The sequence below is a fragment of the Triturus cristatus genome, chromosome 3_2 (assembly GCF_964204655.1).
Source record: "Triturus cristatus chromosome 3_2, aTriCri1.1, whole genome shotgun sequence".
Classification (NCBI taxonomy): Eukaryota; Metazoa; Chordata; class Amphibia; order Caudata; family Salamandridae; genus Triturus; species Triturus cristatus.
In genome coordinates this window covers 855,448,941-855,476,406 of record NC_140584.1, presented here as the reverse complement: position 1 = coordinate 855,476,406, position 27,466 = coordinate 855,448,941, and the positions used below count along the sequence as shown (strand labels likewise).

Here is a 27,466-nt window from a genome sequence, read left to right as displayed (position 1 = left end):
GAAACCTACCAAACCCATACATTTCTGAAAACTAGAGACCCGGGGGATTCCAGGGAGGTATGGCTTGCATGGATCCCCCAACGTTTCCTTACCCAGAATGTCCTGCAAACCTCAAATTTAGCTGAAAAAATCACCTTTTTCACACATTTTTGTGTGGGAAAGTTGTGGCATCACCGGGCTGACACAAATTTCCTACCACCCAGCTTTCCCCCGGGTCTTCCGATAAAAACGGTGCCTCACTCGTGTGGGAGGCCTAAGGACCTGCCACGGGCAAGGGTCCAAAACGTAGTGAGGCGCACTACGTTTAGGACCCTTGCCTGTTGAGGCGCACTACGTTTTGGGTCCTTGCCTGTCGCGGGTACTTGGGCCTCCCACACAAGTGAGGCACCGTTTTTATCGGGAGACCCGGGGGAACGCTGGGTGGTAGGAAATTTGAGTCAGCCCGGTGATGCCACAACTTTCCCACACAAAAATGTGCGAAAAAGGTGATTTTTTTCAGCTACATTTGAGGTTTGCAGGGCATTCTGGGTAAGGAAACGTTGGGGGATCCACGCAAGCCATACCTCCCTGGAATCCCCCGGGTGTCTAGTTTTCAGAAATGTGTGGGTTTGGTAGGTTTCCCTAGGTGGCCGCCAAGCACCGGGCCAAAAGCCCAAGTGACCCCCCTTGCAAAACCAGGTCGTTTTGAGATAGGCAATTTTCATGTCGCCTCACTACGTTTTGGGTCCTTGCCTGTCGCGGGTACTTGGGCCTCCCACACGAGTGAGGCACCGTTTTTATCGGGAGACCCGGGGGAACGCTGGGTGGTAGGAAATTTGTGTCAGCCCGGTGATGCCACAACTTTCCCACACAAAAATGTGGGAAAAAGGTGATTTTTTCAGCTAAATTTGAGGTTTGCAGGGCATTCTGGGTAAGGAAACGTTGGGGGATCCACGCAAGCCATACCTGCCTGGAATCCCCCGGGTTTCTAGTTTTCAGAAATGTGTGGGTTTGGTAGGTTTCCCTAGGTGGCCGCCGAGCACTGGGCCAAAAACCCAAGTGACCCCCCTTGCAAAACCAGGTCGTTTTGAGATAGGCAATTTTCATGTCGCCTCACTACGTTTTGGGTCCTTGCCTGTCGCGGGTACTTGGGCCTCCCACACGAGTGAGGCACCGTTTTTATCGGGAGACCCGGGGGAACGCTGGGTGGTAGGAAATTTGTGTCAGCCCGGTGATGCCACAACTTTCCCACACAAAAATGTGTGAAAAAGGTGATTTTTTCAGCTAAATTTGAGGTTTGCAGGGCATTCTGGGTAAGGAAACGTTGGGGGATCCACGCAAGCCATACCTCCCTGGAATCCCCCGGGTGTCTAGTTTTCAGAAATGTGTGAGTTTGGTAGGTTTCCCTAGGTGGCCGCCGAGCACCGGGCCAAAAACCCAAGTGACCCCCCCTTGCAAAACCAGGACGATTGAGATAGGCAATTTTCATGTCGCCTCACTACGTTTTGGGTTCTTGCCTGTCGCGGGTACTTGGGCCTCCCACACGAGTGAGGCACCGTTTTTATCGGGAGACCCGGGGGAACGCTGGGTGGTAGGAAATTTGTGTCAGCCCGGTGATGCCACAACTTTCCCACACAAAAATGTGTGAAAAAGGTGATTTTTTCAGCTAAATTTGAGGTTTGCAGGGCATTCTGGGTAAGGAAACGTTGGGGTATCCACGCAAGCCATACCTCCCTGGAATCCCCCAGGTGTCTAGTTTTCAGAAATGTGTGGGTTTGGTAGGTTTCCCTAGGTGGCCGCCAAGCACCGGGCCAAAAGCCCAAGTGACCCCCCTTGCAAACCCAGGTCGTTTTGAGATAGGCAATTTTCATGTCGCCTCACTACGTTTTGGGTCCTTGCCTGTCGCGGGTACTTGGGCCTCCCACACGAGTGAGGCACCGTTTAATCGGGTGGATTCCCAGGACCCTCTGGGGGGGCACGATATGAAAGACAGCCCTCCCAAGATGAAACCCATGCTCACCCAGCACACATCCAGGGGTAACCGAATTGTAGTGGCCCCCAGGGCTGGGACCCCACAAAGGACCTGCCACTAGGGCCCTTTCAAGCACTATCCTGTGTTGCCCAGGTTTCGAGTGACTGAGGAGTAGCCTGTCTTGAGTGGCAGGGCAGCCTGGATGCAAAGGAGTCGGGGGCCATGAGGGAACCCCAGCTTCTCTCAGTGACAATGTTGTGCTCCCTCAAAGCCAGTGTGAACTGCCCGTGAAGGTGGGAGGAGATGCTGCCCTGGCCGCTCGAGCTTCCACGCATGTGACAGAAGCAGGTGAGTTGCTTTGACGGTGTAGGGGAACTTGACTTTTCTCCTTTTGGTGCCTCCTACCAGGGCAAAGGGGAAAAGGGGACCCCAGCCCGTTTGCATGGCTTGAAACTGTTGCCGAATCTGGAGACTGTTGATGTGCAGGAAATGAGCCTTGGCTCCTAGCAGCCCTGGTTGGTTCCAGATGGCTGATGCGCACGTGAGGCAACCCTCCCTCGGTGACAGGTACCTGGTAGACTGGTCTCTTGTGGTCAGGCTGTTGTTTAACCCTTTCGCTGCCAAGCCTTTTCCCCCTCCTGTGCCAAGCCTTTTTTTGGCTCTTTGGGGTAGTGCGCGCTTAGGCCCCTGTAATTTTTGACCACATTAGGTATCCACGCCAAATTTGCGTCCTTTTCTTCCAACATCATGGGGATTCTAAAGGTACTCAGGGTTTGAGGATTCTCCTAGAGGGGTTACAGAAATGAGCCAAAATACAGCAAAATTTTGTTTTGTTTTTCGGAAAAATGGGAAAAACGGGCTGCAAATGAAAGCATCTGGGTTTTTCCCTGCAAATGTTATCAAAAAAGGGTTTGTGGGGTTGAAATCACCATTTTCCCAGCTTTTTGGGGATACCAGACTTTTGTCAGAAACCCAACATTTTTTACACAGTTTTGGCATTTTTCTGGGACATAGCCTATTTTTGCTATTTTTGACCTCCTTCCAGTTAATGGCAGAAATGGGTACAAAAGCAATAATGGATCCTGGAAAGCTATACATTTTCGAAAAGAAGACAAAATTCTGAATTCAGCAAGGGGTCATTTGTGTAGATCCATCAAGGTTTCCTTATAGAAACTAACAGTTAAATATAGGATAAATTGAAAATTAGTTGAAAAAAACAGCATTTTGTGTCAACGTTTTCACCTGTAACTTCGTCAAATTATGACAGCTCTTTGAAAGCAATATACCATTACATCCGCTGGACATTACTGGTTGTGGGGATATATAGGACTTGTAGGTTCACCAAGAACCCGACGAACCCAGAGGCAAAAACTGAGCAGCAACTTGCAATGGTTTTTTATTATGTACCGGGTATATAGTAATTATTCTGTCAAAATGTGTACATGGAAAAATCGGTATGAAAGACACCTGTGTATTTCTGAAATGGGAACAAAATATAGAGTTTAGAAACAATAGATATTTGCACATTTCTGAAATTGGGAATACTCATACTAGCATGAGAATTATCAGTCATTTTTTAGAATGACTTCTTTTTTACACAATATCTTTCATTTGGAAGGCAGAAATGCATCGAAAGTCAATAGATAATAACAGTTCCTTTACAAATCTGAATTACCCTAAGTCTCCCGATAAAAATGGTACCTCACTTTTGGCAAAGTGCCTAGCTCTAGTTTTTTAACCCTAGCTCTGCGTGCACCTTGGGAAACCTAGCAAACCTATACATTTTTTACAACTAGACACCCAGGGGAATCCAGGATGGAGTGACTTGACTGCCTCCCACCAGGGTCTGTTACCCAGAATCCCTTGCAAACCTAAAAAATTGTCCAAAAAAACACATTTTCCCCACATTTCTGTGGTGGAAAGTTCCGGAATCTGCGTGGATCCACAAATTTCCACCCACCCCGCGTTCCCCAAAGTCTTACGAGAAAAACAGTACCTCACTTGGGTGGGTCGGCCTAGTGCCCGCGACAGGAAACGGCGCAAAACGCAACGTGGTCACACCTCAATTTCGCAGTGAAAAATGACCCTTTTTTGGCAAAATGTCTAGCTGTAGTTTTTGAACCCTAGCTCTGCGGGCACCTTGGGAAACCTAGCAAACCTGTACATGTTTGAAAACTAGACACCCAGGGGAATCCAGGATGGGGTGACTTGACTGCCTCCCACCAGGGTCTGTTACCCAGAATCCCTTGCAAACCTAAAATTGCCCAAAAAACCACATTTTACCCACATTTCTGTGGTGGAAAGTTCCGGAATCTGCGTGGATCCACAAATTTCCAGCCACCCCGCGTTCCCCAAAGTCTTACGCGAAAAACGGTACCTCACTTGTGTGGGTCGGCCTAGTGCCCGCGACAGGAAAGGGCGCAAAACACAACGTGGTCACACCTCAATTTCGCAGTGAAAAATGACCCTTTTTTGGCAAAATGTCTAGCTGTAGTTTTTGAACCCTAGCTCTGCGGGCACCTTGGGAAACCTAGCAAACCTATACATTTTTGAAAACTAGACACCCAGGGGAATCCAGGATGGGGTGACTTGACTGCCTCCCACCAGGGTATGTTACCCAGAATCCCTTGCAAACCTAAAAAATTGTCAAAAAAAACACATTTTCCCCACATTTCTGTGGTGGAAAGTTCCGGAATCGGCGTGGATCCACAAATTTCCACCCACCCCTCGTTCCCCAAAGTCTTACGAGAAAAACGGTACCTCACTTGTGTGGGTCGGCCTAGTGCCCGCGACAGGAAACGGTGCAAAACGCAACGTGGTCACACCTCAATTTCGCAGTGAAAAATGACCCTTTTTTGGCAAAATGTCTAGCTGTAGTTTTTGAACCCTAGCTCTGCGGGCACCTTGGGAAACCTAGCAAACCTATACATTTTTGAAAACTAGACACCCAGGGGAATCCAGGATGGGGTGACTTGACTGCCTCCCACCAGGGTCTGTTACCCAGAATCCCTTGCAAACCTAAAGAATTGCCAAAAAAAACACATTTTCCCCACATTTCTGTGGTGGAAAGTTCCGGAATCTGCGTGGATCCACAAATTTCCACCCACCCCGCGTTCCCCAAAGTCTTACGAGAAAAATGGTACCTCACTTGCCTGGGTAGGCCTAGTGTCCGCGTCAGGCAAGGGCCCAAAACCAATTGAGGAGACATCAAAATTACCTATCACAAAACAACCTGGTTTTGCAAAGGGGGTCCCATGAGTTTTTGGCCCCGGGCTTGGCGGCTATCTAGGGAAACCTACCAAACCCATACATTTCTGAAAACTAGACACCCGGAGGATTCCAGGGAGGTATGGCTTGCGTGGATCCCCCAACGTTTACTTACCCAGAATGCCCTGCAAACCTCAAATTTAGCTGAAAAAATCACCCTTTTCACACATTTTTGTGTGGGAAAGTTGTGGCATCACCGGGCTGACACAAATTTCCTACCACCCAGCGTTCCCCCGGGTCTCCCGATAAAAACGGAGCCTCACTCGTGTGGGAGGCCCAAGTACCCGCGACAGGCAAGGGCCCAAAACGTAGTGAGGCGACATGAAAATTGCCTATCTCCAAACGGCCTGGTTTTGCAAGGGGGGTCACTTGGGTTTTTGGCCCGGTGCTTGGCGGCCACCTAGGGAAACCTACCAAACCCACACATTTCTGAAAACTAGACACCCGGGGGATTCCAGGGAGGTATGGCTTGCATAGATCCCCCAACGTTTCCTTACCCAGAATGCCCTGCAAACCTCAAATTTAGATGAAAAAATCATATTTTTCACACATTTTTGTGTGGGAAAGTTGTGGCATCACCGGGCTGACACAAATTTCCTATCACCCAGCGTTCCCCCGGGTCTCCCGATAAAAACGGAGCCTCACTCGTGTGGGAGGCCCAAGTACCCGCGACAGGCAAGGGCCCAAAACAAAGTGAGGCGACATGAAAATTGCCTATCTCCAAACAACCTGGTTTTGCAAGGGGGTCACTTGGGTTTTTGGCCCGGTGCTCGGCGGCCACCTAGGGAAACCTACCAAACCCACACATTTCTGAAAACTAGACACCCGGGGGATTCCAGGGAGGTATGGCTTGCGTGGATCCCCCAACGTTTCCTTACCCAGAATGCCCTGCAAACCTCAAATTTAGCTGAAACAAATCACATTTTTCACACATTTTTGTGTGGGAAAGTTGTGGCATCACCAGGCTGACACAAATTTCCTACCACCCAGCGTTCCCCCGGGTCTCCCGATAAAAACGGTGCCTCACTCGTGTGGGAGGCTCAAGTACCCGCGACAGGCAAGGGCCCAAAACGTAGTGAGGCGACATGAAAATTGCCTATCTCCAAACGACCTGGTTTTGCAAGGGGGGTCACTTGGGTTTTTGGCCCGGTGCTCGGCGGCCACCTAGGGAAACCTACCAAACCCACACATTTCTGAAAACTAGACACCCGGGGGATTCCTGGGAAGTATGGCTTGCGTGGATCCCCCAACGTGTCCTTACCCAGAGTGCCCTGCAAACCTCAAATTTAGCTGAAAAAAAATCACCTTTTTCACACATTTTTGTGTGGGAAAGTTGTGGCATCACCGGGCTGACACAAATTTCCTATCCACCTTTAATGATCCTTCCACAAGTTCACATAAGGAAACCTTGTTATGACTTTTACTTCCTCTAGATAGTCAAGTTTGATCATCTTCTTGGTGCTCCACCAGAGCAATGGCCAATCCCGGCAATCGGCAATGCAAGCTTATGACTGGCACTTACTGGGAATTCCTCATTCCCAGGAAATAATTGCATCTTGAATTCCTATCACAAACAAGGTTCAGCAGGTTACATGCACCTGTTGGCAAAGGGTAGACACACGCTGAGCCATCCAGTGAGCACATGTGCAGCCCCAAACACCTAAGCGCATCACAGACCTGTCACTGCTCAATCTCGTGTGGCTGAAAACCACTTGTCCCACGAAAAATTTGAACGCCAACCAATGGGGGCCATGTGACTAGTTAGCATGAAGTAGTCTTGTTCATTATCAGAATTAACCAGACAAATCGCTCCACCAACTAAGAACGGCCATGAACCACCACCCACAGAATCGAGAAAGAGCTATCAAATCTGTCAATCTTTTCCATGTCTGGGCCGGGTGAGGTTTCCCGTGCTGATTCAAATTAAGCAACATGCTCCACTCCTGGTGGTGCCCTTCCATCAATTCCTTTATGTGTTAGCTTTGCCGCCTTACTCCCCCCGTAACTACAGAGTTTGTTTCCCGGAAGCTGATCAGCAGATCATGGGAATAACGCCACTGGATGGCTAATTGGCATTCTTTATAGTCTGAACTAAGATGCTTTCTGTTCATCTTCAAACTCTTGGCAAATGCTTTCACTTTGGTTCATCTTGTGCTGGTCCAAGAATTTCAGCTCCAGCGGCAAAGTACGAACGCCCCCAGCTGTCCCTCTTAATCAAGACCCCAGTTCCAAAATCAAACACAATAGAACCAGAGTCCTATTCCATTGTTCCTTTCTGAAGTATTCAGGCGACCGGCCTGGTTTGATCACAATTTATTTTTCAAAGTAAGTGCTTTCGACCCCTAAGACACTCAGACAAGAGCATCAAGGGGGGCACAAGAGGCAGGACCTGGGACAAGTGGTAGCTCACCTCGCAATGGACCGCCAGCTCGATTCCAAGATCCAACTATGAGCTTTTCAACTGCAGCCACTTTAATATACACTATTGAAGCTGGAATTACATTGGGTGCAGGCATCAGACTTACTCTCCAAAGGATCCTCGCTAAAGGATTTAAAGCTCACTCATTCCTATTACAGGGCCTCGAAAGAGTTATGTATTATTATGTGTTGTCACTATGTACCCGAGTCGAGAATGGGTAATTTGTGCGCCTGCTGCCTTTCTTGGATGTGGTAATTGCTTCTTTGGCTCCCTCCCTGGAATCGAACCCTGATTCCCCAATACCCATGGTAGAAGCAGAAAGTACCACTGAAAGTTGATAGGGCAAACATTTGTGTGTATCGTCACTGTCACAGGGACATGCGATCAGCCCGTGGTTATCTAGAGTCACAAAATCGGGCAGATGAGCCCGGATTGGTCTTCGCCAGATAAATGCATGCATCCAGGGAGGTCAGCACTCTTTGGCATCTAATAGCTCTATAATTTCTACACTTATCCAAGTATCAGATGGAGCGATCAAAGGAATCATAAGTGATTTAATGAGCCATTCACAGTTTCACTGAATCAGCAGTGTGCATTAACACATGCATGGCCTAATCTCTGAGACAAGCATATGCTACTGGCAGGATCAACCAGGCAACCACACCTGATGGACGGGAGGTGGGGGCCACATTCACACCCCTCGGGAGCCTGCTTCAGGAGCCCTTGCTTGCATACAGGGGGCTAGGGGGACAGTGCCATCACACAAGCACTGGCAGGCCCGGCCTGCTCTTCGCCAACAAAAGGGAGAGGTGAGCCAAGGGGTGCTGTGTCTCAGCCTAGGCAGCTGGGGCAACCCCACGGAACGGTTCTTCCGAGCTACTGTGGAAATGCATCGGGTGGAAAAGGGGAACAGATAGGAACATAGGGCCCAGACCACAAGACAGCATCTCGGACTAGCACCACCCAACCTCATTCACTCTAGTCAGACCACTTTACAAGCTGCTTGGCCTTCATCTTGCTGAGTTGCCTCCACAAAAGACAGACCCTCGAGTCAGACAGGCTAGGCAGGATGAAAGCTCTTTGCTTGAAACAACAGCCAATGTTTGCCAATCACTCCATTCCCAAGTGTACCATGTTTCCCCAATTAATCAGCATACAGTGCTGGCTAAAGCAGCCCCAAGCAGACCGCCTGCATGGGGATGTCAGATTTACATCCCTGCCTGCTTTCTGGGAAACAAGGATCAGAGGATCAGAGGAAAGAGCCATAGGACAGGGCTGGAAGATAGCCACAAACTCATTGGAGCAAATGCATCCAACCTCATTGAGCCCTGGCTGGCTTGAAGAATCAAATGAGCCTTCATCAGGACTTTCAGATCAGCCCAGCCATCACGATCACAGTACAGTCCTAGCTAAACCACCCTAAGCAGGCTGCCCTACATGGGGATGTCAGCTTCATAAGTCTGCCTGCTCTCCAGGAAGCAAGGTTCAGAGGAAAGGCCCATCGGGCTGAGTTGGAAGGCAGCCACAGTCCCATGCAGCACCTGGGTGAGAAGAACCACCAGGCCACATGGGAGTCCCAAGTACACTGTTCCTACTAAGCCAAGCCTACTCCCCCTTCTTGTAATCTGATCATAAGGAGTGACCATGGGGGCCACCGGGGAAAACTCACGCAAAGTCTAGTAGCCCTGACTGGGAGCGAAGAGTAAAATGTGCCCTCCAGGGCAGCCCGGGCGTCTGAGCACCCTATAAGAACAAATGTCTGTACTCAAAAGACAGTGATCTGGTTGAGCCGTGTCTTATTTTTAAAAAGGAGTCCCCTCACGCTTGGCGAGGACAGGGACGCTGAGGTCTGGGTCTCAAAGCTAAGCTGAGAAACAGGCAAGGGGCTATATGGGGGGGGGGCTCATGGAGCTTTGGCAAAGGGCCCAATGGCCGCTTCTGAACTAAACAAGCAAGAGAGACCTCCCTAGGCCTTCGGGTTCCCATCCCAGGAACTTTTCTAAACAGTGGGCTGGAGGAGGGAGTATAAGGCAAGGGGCTTCCACCCCTTGGTCAGCTGGACCTCTGACCCAGGGCCCATTCAAGGCTTCTGAATCAGAGTTCAGTGCGGGTTTTGCATCCCTGTCTGCTCTTAGTAAAGCACGACTTAGAGGAAAGGTCCGTCAGACACAGCTGAAAGGCTGCATGGGACTCGGGCCCCTTGGACTTCAGGTCAGGCTAGCCAAGGCCCTCACAGCTACCAGGGATGAAAGACCAGATGACAAAGGGTCCCTCATACCTTGTCTCTAATAATCTGGAGAAAGGCTACTTGCCTTTCTTGTAATCCATGCACACCGAATGAACAAATGCATTCTACCTCTTGGAGCTCTGTCTAGGCTTGGAGAGTCAAATGAGCCATCATCAGGACTTCCATATCAGCCCAGCCCTCACGATCACAGTACAGTGTTAGCTAAACTGCCATTATCTCTCTGAGCAGGTTGCCTTGCACGGGTATGTCAAATTGTCATCCCTGCCTGCTCTCAGGGAAGCAAGACTTTGAGCAAAGGCCCATCGGACAGAGCTGAAAGGCAGCAGCAGACTCATGCCCCTACGTGCCACCAGGGCCCTGCCCCAATTCTGGCTGCACCCGGGTGAGAACGACCTGAAAACAAGGGGTCCCAGAAACCCTAACCTTTTTAATTCCGAGGATATTGCAATTTGTGCACCGTTGACAGAGATGGCCATAGGATAAAACACACCCAACCTCATTGAGCCCTGTGTGGGCTTCAAATGTCAAATCAGCCCTCATCGGGACTTCTATGGCAGCCCAGCCATCTGGGCGTGCCACAGGAACTCATTGCGCGAGTCAAGATGTCCAAGTCTTGGCATCTGGTTGCTCCAAATCCTGAAGGACAGCTATCCGGTTGCACCTTGACTTCTGAAAAAAGATTCTGCTTACCCTTGAAGGGGACAGGGACTCTAAGGCCTGGGTTCTCAGAGCCTATGCTGGTTATCAGGAAAATGGCTCGTGGAAGGGGCCTCACTGAGCTCCGACCTGGGGCCCAGGGCTTGTGGCTTCCAACTCGGGGCCTGCCGGAGCTGTCACCCAGGGCTCAGACAGACATTCTTATCCTGGCAAGCAGAGGAGGGCTTCCGGGCATGTGGGACCACGTACCGGGTGCTTTGGAACACACAAGCCTAGAGAAATGAGCCCAGGGTTCTGACCCGGGGCCCGGTCAGAGTTTCTGAACACAGACGAACAGGGGAGACCTTTGAGGGCCTGCGAGCCAGAGTCCTGTGCACTTTGCAATATGCGGGCTGGAGAAATAATCCAACCCAGGGCCCGCCAGAGCTCAAACCCAGAGCCCAGTCAGTGCTGCTTCTCCTGGACAAGCAGGGGAGGCCTTCCCAGGCATGTAGGACTTTGTCCAGAGCACTTTATGACACAGAGGGTCAGAGAAGGAAGCCCATGGTCTTTTGCCTTCACCCCAAAGCTCGCTGGGGCTCTTACCCAGGGCCAGGTCAGAGCTTCTAAACACAGAAAAACAGGGGACACCATCCAGGGCCTGCAGGGCCCCGTCCGCAGCACTTTGAGACATGATGGTCCAGGGAACGGAGCTCAGGACAGTGGCCTTCCATCACCAGGGGCTACCTGAGCTCTGGCCCGGGGACAGGTCAGAGCTTCATATCCAGAACAAGCAGGGGAGGCCTTCCGCAGCCTGTGGTCCCCCGTTAGTGTTACACTGAGACACGGCAGGCAGGGGAAGGGAGCCCGAGGCCACGGTCTTCCATCCCAGGGCCCTCCGAGGCTCTGAACCTAGAGGAGCAGTGACCTCTCAGGTGCTTCAGAACATCTTTCTGTACACTTTGCAACACAGCAGGCTGGAGAAGGCAGCCCATGGCCTGGGGCTTCCACTTCAGGGACCGCCGGGACTCTGTCCTTGGGCTCGGTCAGAGCGTCTGAAACTGGACAAGGAGAGATCTCTCCAGGCCTGCAGGACCCCATACTAGGCACTTTGTGACATGGCAGGCTGGAGAAGAGAAGCAAGGGCCTGGAGCTTCTACCACTGGGTCCATTTGGGGCTTTTTTCCAGGGCCCGTCAGAGCTTCTGAATGTGCACATGCAGATCAGGCCTCCCCAGGCCTGCGGGTCCCCATCAGCAGCACTTTGAGAGATGGCAGACAAGGGAACAGACCACAGGACTAGGATCTTCCACACTAAGCTCCTCCAGGGCTCTGACACGGAGCCCAGTCAGAACTGCTGAACTCAGACAAGCAGGGGCGACCTCTGCAGTCCTCTGGGCCCTCATCCCGCACACTGTGCAATACAGTAGGCTGGAGAAGGGAGTCCATGGCTGAGGTATCCTACCCAGAGCCCCCCAAAGCTCTGACCCTAGGCCTGGTTAGACCTTCTTATCCCGGGCAAGCAGAGGAGGCCTCCCCGGGCCTGTGGGTCCCCATCCTGGGCACTTCACAGTACAGCGGGCCGAAGAAGGAAACCCAGGGCATAGGGCTTTATCCCAGGGATCACTTGGGCTTTGTCCGGGGGCCTGGTCAGAGCTTCGAACAAGGAAAAGAGGGGAGACCTTAAAGGGCCTGTAGGCCCCTATCAGTAGGACTTTGAGACACAACATGCCAGGGAACACAGCCCAGGGCCAGGATCTTCCATCCCAAGCCCCGGGACCTGGTCAGAGTTTCATATCCTGAACAACCAGGGGAGGCCTAACCCGATTTGCGGGCCCTCATCAGTGGTACTCTAAGACACAAGAAGCAAGAGAATGGAGACCAGGGCCTTCCACCCCAGGGCCCTTTGGGCCTGGTCTGAGCTTGTGAACCTGGACAAGCAGGGGGGATTTCCCTCGGAATGCAGGACCCTTTCCTGAACATTTTGTGACACGGTGGGCTGGAGAACTAAGCCCAGGACAGGGGGCTTCATCCCAGGGATCACTTGTGCTTTGTCCGGGGGCCTGGTCAGAGCTTCTGAACAAGGAAAAGAGGGGAGATCTTAAAGGGCCTGTAGGCCCCTATCAGTAGGACTTTGAGACACAACAGACCAGGGAACACAGCCCAGGGCCATGGTCTTCCATCCCAAGCCCCGGGACCTGGTCAGAATTTCGTATCCTGAACAACCAGGGGAGGCCTACCTTGACCTGCGGGCCCTCATCAGTGGTACTCTAAGACACAGCATGCAAGAGAATGGAGACCAGGGCTTCCACCCCAGGGCCCTTTGGGCCTGGTCTGAGCTTGTGAACCTGGACAAGCAGGGGAGATTTCCCTCGGAAATGCCGGACCCTTTCCTGGACACTTTTTGACACGGTGGGCTGCAGAACTAAGCCTAGGGCAGGGGGCTTTCACCTCGGGCCAGCGGCATTTTTCCTTAGACCTGGTCAAAGCTTCTGAACCTGGAAAGTCAGGGAAAGCCAACCCAGGCTTATGGGTCCTCATCTGCGGTACTCTGTGCCATGTAAGGCAAGGGAACAGAGCCCAGTGCCTTCCACCGCCAAGACATTCCAGTATCCCGGTCAGATTTTCTTATCACGGGCAAGCAGGGGAGGCATCCCTGGGCCTACGGGCCCCTGCCCCAGGCTCCAAGTGACACAGCGGGCCATGGGACAAAGCCCAGTGCTGGGGGCTTCCACCCCATGGCCTGCTGAGACTCTGATGAAGGTCAGGTCAGAAATGCCTATCCCAGGCAGGCAGGTGAGGCCTACCCAGACCTGCAAGTCCCCATCCTGGGCACTTTGTGACACAGCACATGGAAACCAGGTTCCCGGGGTCCTCACCCTGGGCCTGCCTGAGCAATACCCATTCTTGTAATCCTTGCACACCGAGTGACAGAGGAGGGCATTCAAGAGAATGCAATCAGCCTCCTGGAGCTCTGACTGAGACTCAAGCTTCAAATTAGCCCTCATGGGGAATTCCAGGGCAGTTTGGAAATCTGAACACAGAGTCACATGAAGAGAACAACGTGTTTTGTAGTGACGTTTGAATGGCACATTTTGTACCACCATGTAGGCGACATAAAAGACCCCTAACATGAATTAAGCCCAAGCCAAGTTCTGAATATCTGCCTTCGAGCCAACATATGAAATTAATATAATATTTTGGTTAGCTCAGTCAATTGCACCGTGGCAAATGGCCCAGCCCACAAGATCTCATGATGGCTTAGATTAAATATTTCTGCTTTAATTGTACGACTGTCACTCAGAACTTTTCTAGACAGTGTCCTGTGCAGTGTTCTTGCAATAATTATTACAAAATATTCAACCTCTCCCATCTGAAAGTGGTATCAGCTTTAAGAGTGCTCAGGGGCACTGATATTTAGGTAATCTGGTATAAGTAGGTTAATTCTGAAGCCATACACTGTCTGAAACCACCATAGCTCCTCACTGGGGGACAGAAAGTCTGTAGAATTTGTTTGGGGGTTGGGGGCATTGCCATGCCCATTTTGGGCAGCCCCCACCCCTATATGCATAAAAAAACAATCCCTGGTGCCTAGTGTGCTCTCTGCCCCCTCGGGGGTGGCAGATCAGGGGCTATTGCCCCCATTTGCATCCGTGGGGGGGCAGAAAGACTGTGGACCTTTGGGGGCAGGGGTGGGGGCATTGGCATGCCTATTTTGGGCATCCCCCACCCCTATATACATAAAAAAAATCCCTGGTGCCTAGTGTGCTTTCTGCCCCCCGGGGGGGGGAGATTGGGGGCTATTGCCCCATCTGCTTACCAGGCGGGGCAGAAAGACTGATCTAGCCCAAAAATATGGGGGGGGAGCAAAAGCTCTTACCCAAGGGGCCGCTCCCCCCTCCCTGGTACCTGGTGGGTGAAGCTCTTCCCCCAGCTCCCGAGGTTGTTTTGATTGAAAGGAAATCCCTCTGGTGCCCACACCAGAGGGATTTCCTGTGCCATGTGCGGAGACGGCCAGGAGCCGTCCTACGCACATGAGCACAGTGGCGTTGGATGGCTTCCGGCCGTCATACGCACAGAACAGGTTAAATTAGAACAAATGGAGAAAGATTGTCTACACGTATATTTTCTTCTAGGCAAACATAGCCACACTTAGCTGTGGATCTACATTAAAAATCAAATATCTCACGATAGCCCACGCTCTAATGCAATTGACCAGGCACAGTGGATACAGCACATTAACAAACTGTATGTAGCCAATACATCCAGCGTACCGCTAAACATCTATTCCCACTCAGACCTTGCGGCGCCCAATAATGGCCGGAATTTTACTGCAAAACTTATTTCAAACACCTTGTCGAGAATTAGATCCATGGTAGCGCCAGTACCAAATGGCATTCCAGCCCAACGTTTTAACAAGCATTTGCAATGCAATATCTCTCGCATTTGCGAGAGTTTGAGCTATTGGCATTGTAAATGACCATTCTTTTTATTTATGTGTTTTGAAAACCTGCAAACATACAAAACTGTAGCAAGCGCAGTGTTCTGTTGCAGCAATTCTTCCAAGCCAAGGAGGGGGGGCCACCTCGCTCCTCGTCCTTACGGACACTGCCTCCAATCCCGAACTTTCCACCATAAATCATTCTTTTCAGGTATGTTAGTTTAATTAGCACAAAAAAAGTAAAGCAGTGCTACAACACCCAGAATGCCTATTTTATGACAGAAAGATCCACCAATGGAAACTGTATCCATGGTGACCCAGAGGCAGAAGCCGCCCTGAAGTCAAGAAGGATTGGCAAGCAGAAAAGAACAAGAAAGAACAAGGCGGAAGGGGAGAAGGAGGGAAGATGTATTGACAGTAGGAGGAGGATTTCCTTTCAAATGCAAACTAATTATTCTTAAGAATAGAACTGCAATAAATAATCAAAATGAATCTGCTAGTGATACCTTTGTGCTATTATTAACAGGCCTTGCGTTGGGACCCTAGAGGGCCCATTTTGTCTTTTTTTCCATTTCTAACCTAATGTTACAGTCATGATACAAGCTTCACGTGTAATATCAGAAGCATGACCCGATGCAAATCTGGTTTGACTAATAATTACAGCTAGCAGTGTGCTGCCACTGCAGTAAGGACAGTCGGTTTTCAGTGTGTGTCAATGTAGCAGGGACGGCTCCCAGAGCCCTTAGCTGTCCCAGATAAGCACTTGAGATCTCTTCTTGTACGGGTTCTTTTCTGTGTGATATGCAAGCACTATGTGCAATGAGCACACTGCCTGGTAGTGCACACAGACTGACGACACATAATACACCTCTGAGCGTGCTTGCCCTCGCATCAGTTTCCGGAAACGGGATTTCATTACAGCCAATCACATTGCCGTGTGCCTTGCATTTGAAAAAGTCGCCCCCCACAACAACGATGGAGATATCGGCTGTAAAACAGCATGAGAGCACCACACCGCACAGCGGAAACCAGTGCACAGCGGAAAACGCCTTTTCCAAGGCGGGCCCACGCATGCGCGCTGCCAAGATGTGTCTGCGTGGAGAGTAAACTGGGCGACGTGGGGAAATGCAGATACAGAGGAGGAGATGTCAGCATGAAGCACTGTGACAGCTGAACAAATACATGGATGCAGTTAACGAGAAGCCCCGGTATTACAAGCACTCGCCATGACGTATTTGCTCGGCTTTTTCTGCCGGCCTTGCCTGCTAAAAGGTTTCTTGTCTTTATGGGGCCATGTGTTTGAAAGACATGGCCCCATAAGGATAACAAACCTTTTGCGACCAACGTAATTCAGGCGAGCCCGTCCAAGTGGGACGGCTCAAAAAGCAGAGCAAATACGTCATGCACAGCTCTGTTCCAATGGCTGGCCACCGTTTACCATAAACTGTGACACCAGCCAATGGAAAGGAGGGGCGGGGCTTAAAGCCCCTTACAGAAAATACCCGTTAACATTAAATCTCGCCAGCGAAACTGCGCATGCTCGCAGCCTACGCCAGGCGAGACCTAAAAATGGCATAGAAATATGGACTGCAATTCTGTCTCCATTATACCATTGTTGTTCAATGTATGGGCACATACAAGAAAGCTATAAAGGCTCAATACTTCATCCAATATTCAAGAAGGATGACAAACTGGACCCAGGCGAATACGGCTTAATCGCGCTGTTGGACATAGAAGACAAGGGCTACGCTTCACTTCTGCTAAAAGACCTAGAAGCATGGGTGGAAGAAAATGAGCTGATCCCGTTCTGTCAAACTGGCTTCAGGGCTAATGCGTCAATGTCAGACAACATTGTGGCCATATCTTTTTTATTTCAACAAACACTTAGTCGCATATTTATTGATTATCCCGCAGCCTTTGTTTCAGTGGACAGGAAAATTTTGTGGCAGAAATTATTGGACTGGGGCATACCTTATCATCTGCTACGGGCAATAATGTCATTATATACTTCTATTTGGGTCAAGATTAAGCTGTCTGAAACATTGACAACAAGGGAAATAATGACAAACACCGGACTAAAGCAGGGGTGGGTCGTGGACCCCCTTTTATTGAACTTGTATACAGTAGACTTGTTTTCAGCCCTAAAATATGCGTATCTGATCCCACCTAAAATTGGGTCTTCAAAGATAACATCACGACAATATGCAGATGACATTGTGTTAATGGACCACTCGTGAACTGGGATTCAAAAAGCCCTGAATGCTCTTCACATATAGAACGAAGTAAATAAACTGACAGTTAACGAGGCAAAGACAAAGAATTTGTATTCGGACGGAGCAATAAGAAAGGAAATGCCATGGATGGCGCAATGATAGCGGAGAAAGTGGTATATGTACATAGGGGGTGCCCCAAGAAATGGACACGGGTGTGGGGAAAGTGGAATGCCTTCAGGGGCAACATTTGCGATCCGCCTATAGTTGAGTCGGTGTCAGATGTCAGCTGTATAAACCGGAGGTGTTGTGACGTTTTCACTACTCTACATAACAACATTAAAATGATTGTGGGGAGAGAATGAGAAGAAGGGCATGTAGATGTAATCAATCTGTGTATGACTAATCACAGTAACATGCAGTATTTATCTATCTCAGTATGCAGTAATATGTACCAATTAACGAAAAATGCTAATAAAAATGTTCTAAATAAAAGAAAAAAATAAAGGAAATGCCACTTCGAGCATGGGTTCATTGACCATCCAAAGGAGAAACATCTATAATTATCTGGGTGTGTGGCTGTCAGCAAAGGGAGGACCTGAAATCCATCTGGGTCACCTAAAAAACAAGTCAGCGCTGATCATCACAAGATTAAGTTAGCTCAACACAATCTTAGAGAGCCCTTCTACCACACCCATTCGACGGGTCCTCCAGGCTTCACTCTTACCAGCACTCAACTATGGCCATGAGGCCTTCCTAGAAAGTCTCACGAAATTACTTGATAAATTCCAACTTCAAGCCTACAAGAGAATTTTTAGACTCCTAAATCATTCAAGAGGTTACTTGATTATACTAGAATTTGGCCGCAAGGCGCAAATGTGGTCTAACATGGGAGCATGTTTAAAATACTACTACAGGATCATTAAGGCTCCTCCAAATACCTTGAAAATAAATCTTTAACAGATTTTTACCCTAAAGCCAAACTCATGGTCGATCTATTTAACCAAAACAATGGATACACTTCAAATACATCTGTCTGTGCTAAACAACAAACTTTTGTCACACTTGGCTCTAAAAAAAATCCTTGAACAGCAAATAAAAGTACAGACAACACTTGACGATCTGGCAAAACTAAAATCCAAGAGCATCCTGGCATTCTCTGCAGTGGCTGCTTCATATGATATTGTTATTTAGCAGAAGATGCCCGCAGAGTAGGAGCCTCCGGAGGAGCTCCCGGTTTGGGGATTACCAACTTGGTAGCTATCCCCGTTAAAACCACCTCACCGGCTTCCCACTCGACTGCCCCAGGACCGGATTGCACTTCCATCTGTAACATACTGCTGAAACGGAATTCAGCAACCAACTTACCCGTGGATCGACCGCCGCTGCAGCCCTGGTCTGCACCCTCGCTGCAATTTGCTGTGGAGGTCTACTGCGGCAAGCCTGGGGTTCCAACGCTGTTGGCTCCTCCGTTCCCGTGCCTGCCTGCCCCAGAGGTTTGAGATCTCCTGGCGCTGAGGGGTGTCCCCGTGTGCAGGTATTTTCAGCCAGCTACGGCCCGCGTCCTGCAGGACTTAACCGAGCCCGGCGTCCAGCACCGGGCAGCGGACACTTTCCTCTCCGCCCCCGGAGGACCCTCGTCTGGGACTGACTGTGGAGGGAGTCTGTGGCTACCGGCACCATTTGGTCTCTGTGGCCATTTTGTAGCCTTTGGTACTGTTGCCCTCGGACCGGCCCGGAGCCTGGCAGTGGTGGCCGGCGACACGCTTGTGCCTGACACCACTCCTTGCAGCCTGTGTACAGCCAAAATCCAGGAGGTCAGCACATTATTTGGTGCGCCGCCCTGGACCACTCCCGCCATCGCGACAGACAAGTGGCAACTCTCGACACACCAGCGATGTAATAGAGAGCTGGAATACTAGGCTCCAGTGTCGGTCTGCCAAGAGCACCTCTGGAAGTGGAGTGCTGGTGCAATCCGACAGCTCGTTGCCTCTTTGTGCCCCGAGCCATCAGGCGGCTACTGATACCAGTGTAGAACACTTTGCCTAGACCCTCAAAATGACAGACGACATAGCGCTACTCGGGCAACTTCGCATCTTATGCAAGTGATAAGCAAGACCACTGACCCTCAGCCCCCCACCTGCCAACAGATAGCCTCCCTGATATCCAACAACATACCACGTCCCTCTCGGCATAGTCTGAGGACCGTCCTGGCTCTTTACTACCTCACTCTGCCTGACCATAAAATGGCTGCTATTTACGAGGCTTGATTCCACCTAACAAGAAGCCTAAACGGATTTTGCTCAGCTCACCTGGCTTCACTTTCTACCGTAGTAGTTAAGCCTGGTCGTTTCACATAGGACCGCCACCGCTTAGCCTGAAGACCGCCCTTACTCTATACTACTCACCCTGCCTGTCCCCAAGATGGCCGCCCCCTACGAGACTTGACTCACAAAATAAGTAGCCTAAATTGACTTTGCTCAACTCGCCTGGCCACATATTCTTCAGAAACAGTGACGCCTGGTTACCACACACAGGGCGGCCACCGGGTAGCTCGAGGACCATCCTTGCTCCATACTACCGCACCCTGCCCGACCCTAGATGACCGCCACCTACGAGGCTTGACTCACAAATTAAGTAACCTAATTTTATGTGGCTCAACTCGTCTAGCCACATATTCCTCAGAATCAGTGACGCCTGGTTACCACATACAGGGCTCTCACCACGTAGCTCGAGGACCGTCTGTGCTCCATACTACCTCCATACTACCTCACCCTGCCCGATCCCAGATGACCGATATCTATGAGGCGTGACTCCTCAGAATTAGAAGCCTATACCGATTTTGCTCAACTTGCCTGGCCACAACAGTCACGCCAGGTTATTACACACAGGGCTGCCACCGCGTGCCCCATCGCCTCTGAGACATCCTCTACTCAACTATCCCCATCTTGCCGCCGGGTTGCTCGCAGTCCTGATCAATCTATTGTTCCAATGTGATCTGCCCTGAACTTACTGTTTTCGCTCCTCCTCAACACTAGATTTCCCCTACTTCTCTCCAGCAGGGCTTTCCAAAACCGCCACTAAATCCTTCAAACATTTCATCCGGAAAAGTCATCCTGAGGCCTGGTCTCGGACCTGCGATTTAGCGCAGACAAGGACACAGTCATCAACGACCTCATCTTCTACTCCAGGAAAACATACCTATGGCGCAAAGCCATCTCGAGCCTCCTTAACGTGCACGAAGCCAGGAACATCCCTTACGGCAATAAACTCCCGATCGCACCGTCCGCTAACCTGCGAGCTGACCTCACCATTACTTTATACAAAAATTGCATCATCCTGATTCAAGCTCCACCCAAAGACCTCATTAAATTCGCGGACCTCTTCACCCGCCTCAAAAAATATGTGCACGACCCTCCTCCGTCCTCGCCCCCCGCACCTTCCTTCGCCCAACCCACAAGGTTGCCGAACCTTCCACAAAACTCCCTTCCTAGGGCTCACGACACAGGTCGACCCAGCCCCATCACCATGCCACCAAAGCATGCAAACCAATGCGTGCCCAAACCTCTGACCCCCAGCCCTCATGCTCTTCCCTCTCTCTTGGTCATTGAAACTCCCTCTAGGGTTCTAGACTCTAGCCAACCTAGCCCTTCCACTCTGCTACCAGCGCTTGCCAACAGAAGCACCCTTAAACCTCCAACCTCTCAACCTCTAAATCCCACCTCCCATTGGGATAGGGGAACTTCTGCTATGGTTCATGACACAGATCGACCTAGCCTCGCTACCAGGCTACGAGCACAGTCCCCCATAATCGCTCCCACACCCTCGGCCCCCTACCTGCATGAGCCTCCCACTTATAGTGATATTGACACTCTCCACCACAGAGCTGCTGAACTAACTCTGAGCATCCACAACGCCATTCTGGATCTAAAGAACCTCTTGCACCTCACTGAACTTTCCTTTGCGTATCGCAAGCTCTCGCAGTACTCTACTCCCTCCCCTTCCTCCGTGCCCCTCCTTCACCCATTACCGCTATCCATGAGACACCTGCATCCCGGCAAGCAACCTTGCCACTTCTCTGAGGAGAAAACTCTGGCCCTCCTCCTTACTTACAAACCTATCCCCATTACGCCTAGCCTTCTAGATCTTACAGAGGAAGAAGTCGCAGACCTCCTCATTAGCTACAAATCTGCCCTGATAACCTCTTGCCCTGCAGATCTGAGTGACAAACTCCGTATTCGCACGGTTGCAACCAACCCCAACAGATCAGCTACCCTCCGTGACAGAGGAGTGATCAGTAGCAACCTAACACTAGTATCCATCTCCGCCCCTAGTCACAACTCACACTCCAACCCCACACTATCCGGCCTCCTAATTAACTGCCGCTCAGCAGTAAAGCATGCCTCTGATATCGCCGATCTCATACTGAGCCAAAAATCGGACTTAGCGATCCTGATAGAATCCTGGCTAAATGATTCCTCATCACCCTGCCTTGACCTCTTAGTCCTGCCCAATTACAACATCGTAAGGCTGGACATACAATCCAACAAAAAAGGGGGAGGCATTGCCTGCATCTACCGTTCTAACCTCCTCGTTACTGATCTTCTGGCCGATCCCACAGACTCCTGTGAATACCTTGCACTTTCTATAAGAAACTATATGCAACTATATGCAAATCGTAGAGCAGACAAACGTTTCCACTGAAGGATTTAGCCCGGGTCATAGATCTGTTATAATCGATTCAAGCTGTTTTCCCTGGGCCTTTGCATTATCTGAAAAACGAGTCTTAGAGAAGGGGTTAGGTTTTGTTCCAACCGCTCGCCTTGACCGTTTTCGTTTACACTGTGAATTGTCTGATTTCTTCAGAAAGCTAAAACTTAAACACTTCTTTGAAAAACATCAAGCCAGTAGCCCTTCCTTGCCAGAGAGCGACACAGGATTACGACTAAAATCTACTTTCACTCCACCGCCTCATACTGTCCCAGCAGAACTCATTGCTTTTGAGCAGGCAGTATTCAATGACATAGAGGCTTATGAAGACACTGGCACCTTTAAGAACATGCGTGCCGATGAGTTCCAGGCACTAAAAACTCTCCAGTCCAACCCTTCCATTGTCATCAAACCAGCTGACAAGGGTGGGGGTCTTGTTATCCAGGATTCATCAGCTTATGATACTGAATGCAGACGCCTCCTTGCGGACAGGATCAGTTACACCCCCTTAACCATTGACCCCTCCCCAGAGCTGAAGACAATGATTATTAACCTGGTGGAGGAGGCAGAGTCCAACGGTCATATAAGCAGACATGAGGCTGACTTCTTAACTAAAAGTGAAGGGATTATTCCCTACTTTTATACGTTACCCAAAACTCATAAGAATAAGTCCCCTCCGCCTGGCCGTCCCATTGTTTCTGGAATTGGTTCCCTTCTGGAGCCTCTTTCAATATACTGTGACTTTTTCCTAAAACCCTTGATCCAGAGCACATCCACCTACCTGAAAGACACCAAGAGCCTGCTGGTACTCTTACAGGATGTAACCTTGACAGACGATCCAACCTTCCTGGTATCTTTAGACATAGAAAGTCTATACACCAGCATTCCCCAGGAAGATACCATCAGGGTCATTAGTGAAACTTTGGAGATGAGTCCCTGGGACTTTCAGACCTCGAAACAGTTCATTGTTGACTGTGCAACCCTGGCTTTGGAAAAGAACTTCTTTGAATACAAGGGGACCCTCTTTCTCCAAGCTACCGGTACTTCCATGGGGAGTACCTTTGCCCCTAGTGTGGCAGGCCTTTACGTGTACGATTTCGAACAGAAGTACATACTGACTCCCAACAATCCCTTCTCTCTCTATATATCTTTTTGGAAAAGATATATAGATGACATTCTGGTGATCTGGAAAGGACCTGAAATCCAACTCGTCAAGTTTTTTGAATGGATCAACACCTGCGATCCGAGTCTGAAGTTCACCAACACATATGACCAGAATGAAATTATCTTTCTGGATCTTACTATTACCAAGTGTAAAGACAAGCTCGTCACAAAAACATACTATAAACCGACCTCAAAAAACAATCTCTTAGCCTTCTCAAGTTTCCATCCACGACCGCTTAGGGAAAACCTCCCTTTTGGCCAATTTTTGCGTATCAGACGCAACTGCAGTCGCATGGAAGATTTTCGTATTCAATCTGATAACCTTTCGACAAAACTGAAAAGAAGGGGTTACCCAGATAAAATTCTAAAACGCAGCTGCAAGAGGGCTAAAAATCAACACAGAGATGCTTTACTTGAGGACTCAGTAAAAACAACGGAAGATGTCCCTCTGACATGTGTAACGACTTACAGCACGGCTTCCAATGCTGTCACCAAATCCATCCGCAAAAATTGGGGCATCCTATTGAGTAACAACTTGAAATGGGAAAAACCCCTATTTTCTTTCAGGAAGGCAAGAAGCATAAAAGATGCCCTAGTACACACGCGACCACGAATATCACCACCTGATAACATCCCGTCTGTCCTACAATCCTGGGGACTTCCCAAAGTAACAGGGCATTTTCCTTGTGGGCAGTGCAGTGTGTGCCACCTCACAAAAGCAAGCAAAACTCTGAATCTGGAACAAGACAAAGTGTGGAGTCAACGTACCCACACGAACTGCAATTCATCCAATGTCATCTACCTACTCACATGTCCGTGTGGGATCAGATACGTTGGAATGACCACACGTAAAATCAAACAACGCATTGTCGAACATAGAAGTACAATCCGCTGTGGAAAGAGTATCACCAAAATGACAGAACACTACTCAGCCCTCAAACACACCCCTGACGACCTAACCTGGACTATAATTGAGCAAATTAATCCAGGAATCAGAACGACCAACATCCTGTTCGAAAAGGAACAACGTTGGATTTATCGCCTGTCCAGTCACATCACAGGTTTCAACGATAACATCCCCTGGGGCACAGTACTAAAAAGATAATAAGTCACATAGATAATATACCAGTGAAACTTCGAACCAGTCACCTTGTGGCTTGGCTCCATCTTTGTGACACTACGTAACTGTGTTCCTCGTTGCAGATGCATTTCAGAATGAACAAAATGAGGCCTCTTTGAACACCCAGTAGGCAATATTTCACACACTCTCACCATTGCCTTTATTGAAATGTGTCTCAACACCACGGGCTTATAGCACATGCACTAATGTAAGTTTCATTTCTACTGGCTTGCAACACTAGGAACTGAACTATGGGACATGTTTTATACTAAGCCCCTACTCCACTGAATACACACCAGGCAATGATTGTGACATTCATCCTCTGGCGCGATTCTTACCATATTTAAAATACTGCAACACGCATAAACAATATTTCCACAAAAATTCTCTCTCGTAGATAGAGCTGATATGGAAACATGTTTTTCAGGCTGTACACATATTCAGGTTAACGCAAATAGCCCCCTTTTTTTGCAGCCTTTCTTCACTGAACCGCTAGACAACTAGCCATGCTTCCCGGAAGTGTACCAAGTATTCACTTTGCCCCTGACAAGCAGCAGTCTAGTCTTTTTTCCCCGCGTCTACGTCCCACGTGATCCACGTGATGACGTGACGCCGTTCCGATTGGTAAACGCTCACTATTTCTTCCTCTCGGCGGCTCGGGATATCAACATCCGAGTCCGCAGGAGGGCCGAATAGGTGTTGCAGAGGGCTGGTGACTTTGGAGTAGTAAGTAAAGGTGCTGCAGGACGGATTTCTATACCTTTACTACAACCGTGTAAGTTTTTAACTTTTCCTATTCTTTTCACTCCACGTCCAGAGTGTGACTATAAGTCCCGCCTCCCACCCGGACTCATGTTGTGAAACTGAACTGAACATCACGTAAGCACTGTGATCGGCTCTCGCGATGTTCACTTTTCCATTTAATACATTAACCCTTGAATCTCCATCACAATCCAAGCATTTTATTTTCCCTATCGCCTCCTACAGATCGGCCATAATGTAGTGCTGACCATCAATGTGAAGGCAATATACTTTTTTGTCGCTTTGCCGTATCACACCCAAAAAACAGGGTGTATCACTTTATCGGCACAATTAGTGATAGCGCTAAAGAGCACCACATGCCCTTTGAATTTGAACACGGGCTAATACTAGTAAATTTTGCTCCCCGTAGTTTCAAAACAATGGGAAATTCCCACCATGTGTGTGCATGAAATATCCTCACGACAAGTGTGTGATTTAGCTCAAGCCTGTTTTCATGTGCAATTATATATGTATGATGTGAATCACTGTTTGTTTGTTCTGTGTTTTTTTCTATTTTACTCCTACAGAACTGAACCTCTCAGAAATTGCTGAAGGGTAAACTCGACCGTAAGTCTCAAGCGGTTTCTGACCCCACAGGTTAGGGTACGCCTTAGCGTGCGTATACCGCCGTGGTGGTCTCACTTTAGGTCCTGACGAATGCTTCGTGCACTGACGCAAGAAGCAGAAACATGTTGACCACTTTTTTCACTATGCACTTGATTTAGGACGTAGCTGGTCTAATTATCACCAGTTCCTATCGTCCGCCACACCATTTTAACTGTGTCCGGTTTACCACTATTAAATTCATTATTGGTTGAAACTGTGACATATTTTAAACTTACACTATCACCCTTTGCACTGCACCCACACACAAAAAACCTGCTCCGCTGTAATTCAGGCGTCGTAGCACACCGGGGAGACATTCGGTCTCTCCGGTGGGAACCCAATGATGAAGCATGTCACCAACTAGGTTGGTGAGTGAGGGTTCTTTTAAAAACATAGTGATTCACTTTTCTAATTTTCCCTGCACTTGTTCACATCTGATGGACACACTCTTTTGTTGTTGATTTATACTAGCCCTGGGGGACTAAGAGTGGCTCCAAAAACTCCCTCTCTCTCCTGTTGTTAATTTATACCTTTGCATTATCTGTCATTGCAGAGATTAAAAGAAGTCTCTCTCCACAAAAGTTGTTGATATCATTATTATGTGACAATGAATGGAAAGGTGAGAGGGTCAATTTTGGTGGATTCGGAATAGAAAGGTCTGGAATGGCAAAGCAATTGTTGGAGATTGAATATTGACTTTAATAGAATCAGAAGGATAGGGTGCAGTAAACAGAGTGCTGACACTGGGAGCTGGGTGAATGGATAAAGAAATAGCAGAACTTGCACATACATTGTTTGGTGTTGTTTGCAGGTTAATTTGTGATAAACACTTTCATAGGAGGAAGCATTGGGTCAGTTGTTTCGTGAATGGACAATGTGTTGGTGGCTTAGTATTAACCAGATTGTTCTTCACTGTTGCCTAGGAAGCTCGGGCTTTCAGCTTCCATCGAGGGAACCATTGTTTATTGTATAGCTACAGGTTTGGCTAGCCATATGCTTTGCCACCGTTTTCTAGGATTCTGAAGGTTTGATTACAGATAGAGACAAACTGGGCCCATCTTCTGATGGTAACTGGAAAAACAGTACATATCCTATTGTTGCGTCTGCTATTTCCAACTCGGTTGACAAAAACACAAGGGGATTTGCACTATTTGGTCAGCTCTGATAAGTTGCAAGGAGGATTTCTGAAGTTCCTAGGGAGTCGGTGGTATTCCAAAAGAAGCCTGAAAGGCATGAGCGGATGGAACAAGCACAGCTTGGAAGACTTGGAATAACTGATGTATTGAACAATGTTTGGATCCTTTGGGAGCATCAGTAGTGCAAGTTGTGAATTTCTTTGACTGAACTTTTTTTTAGCAAGGGTTTGAAATACCAGATGGCGAATACATGCAAATCAGCTATCAGGGCAGGTCATACTTTAGTAGATGGCATCACGGTAGGAAAGAATGATTTTGTTTGTAAGTTGATCAAAAGTATTCATTTTAGAAGGCATTCAAAACTCAAATATTCTTTTTTCTGGGATGGCCAGATAATGTTGATTTGACATTAACAATTGACTTGAAAACTAGCAATTTTGTTGTGTCTACTTTTCTTTATGAAACTCGGATGTTAAAGATTTAGATTTGTCAAATGGACTGTATGCACCTGCAACTGTATTATTTAACAGAACTAGGAGAATGAAAACTTTGTCAACAGTTGTGGAATATCTGTTTCTCAGAGAACAGCTAAGTCTGTGTGTGATGCGATGTATGAAGGTGCATGAAATGAAAACGAGAGAGGTGAGATGAAAAAGTGCGAATCAACTCTTGATTTCTTGTGTGAAGCCATTTAAACCTGTACCACTAGTGATAATTACAAGATGGGAAAGTGGTGTAATGAAAGAAGTAGGTATTAA

General features: G+C 48.8%; 1 protein-coding gene and 1 pseudogene across 2 annotated transcripts in view; both read right to left on the bottom strand.

Moving 5' to 3' along the window:
• Positions 1–27,466, bottom strand: part of NEK8 (NIMA related kinase 8) — a 330,474-nt gene that overhangs the window by 106,474 nt on the left and 196,534 nt on the right. The gene's annotated exons all lie outside the window — the stretch shown is intronic.
• On the bottom strand, positions 6,593–8,294 carry LOC146858315 (18S ribosomal RNA; annotated as a pseudogene).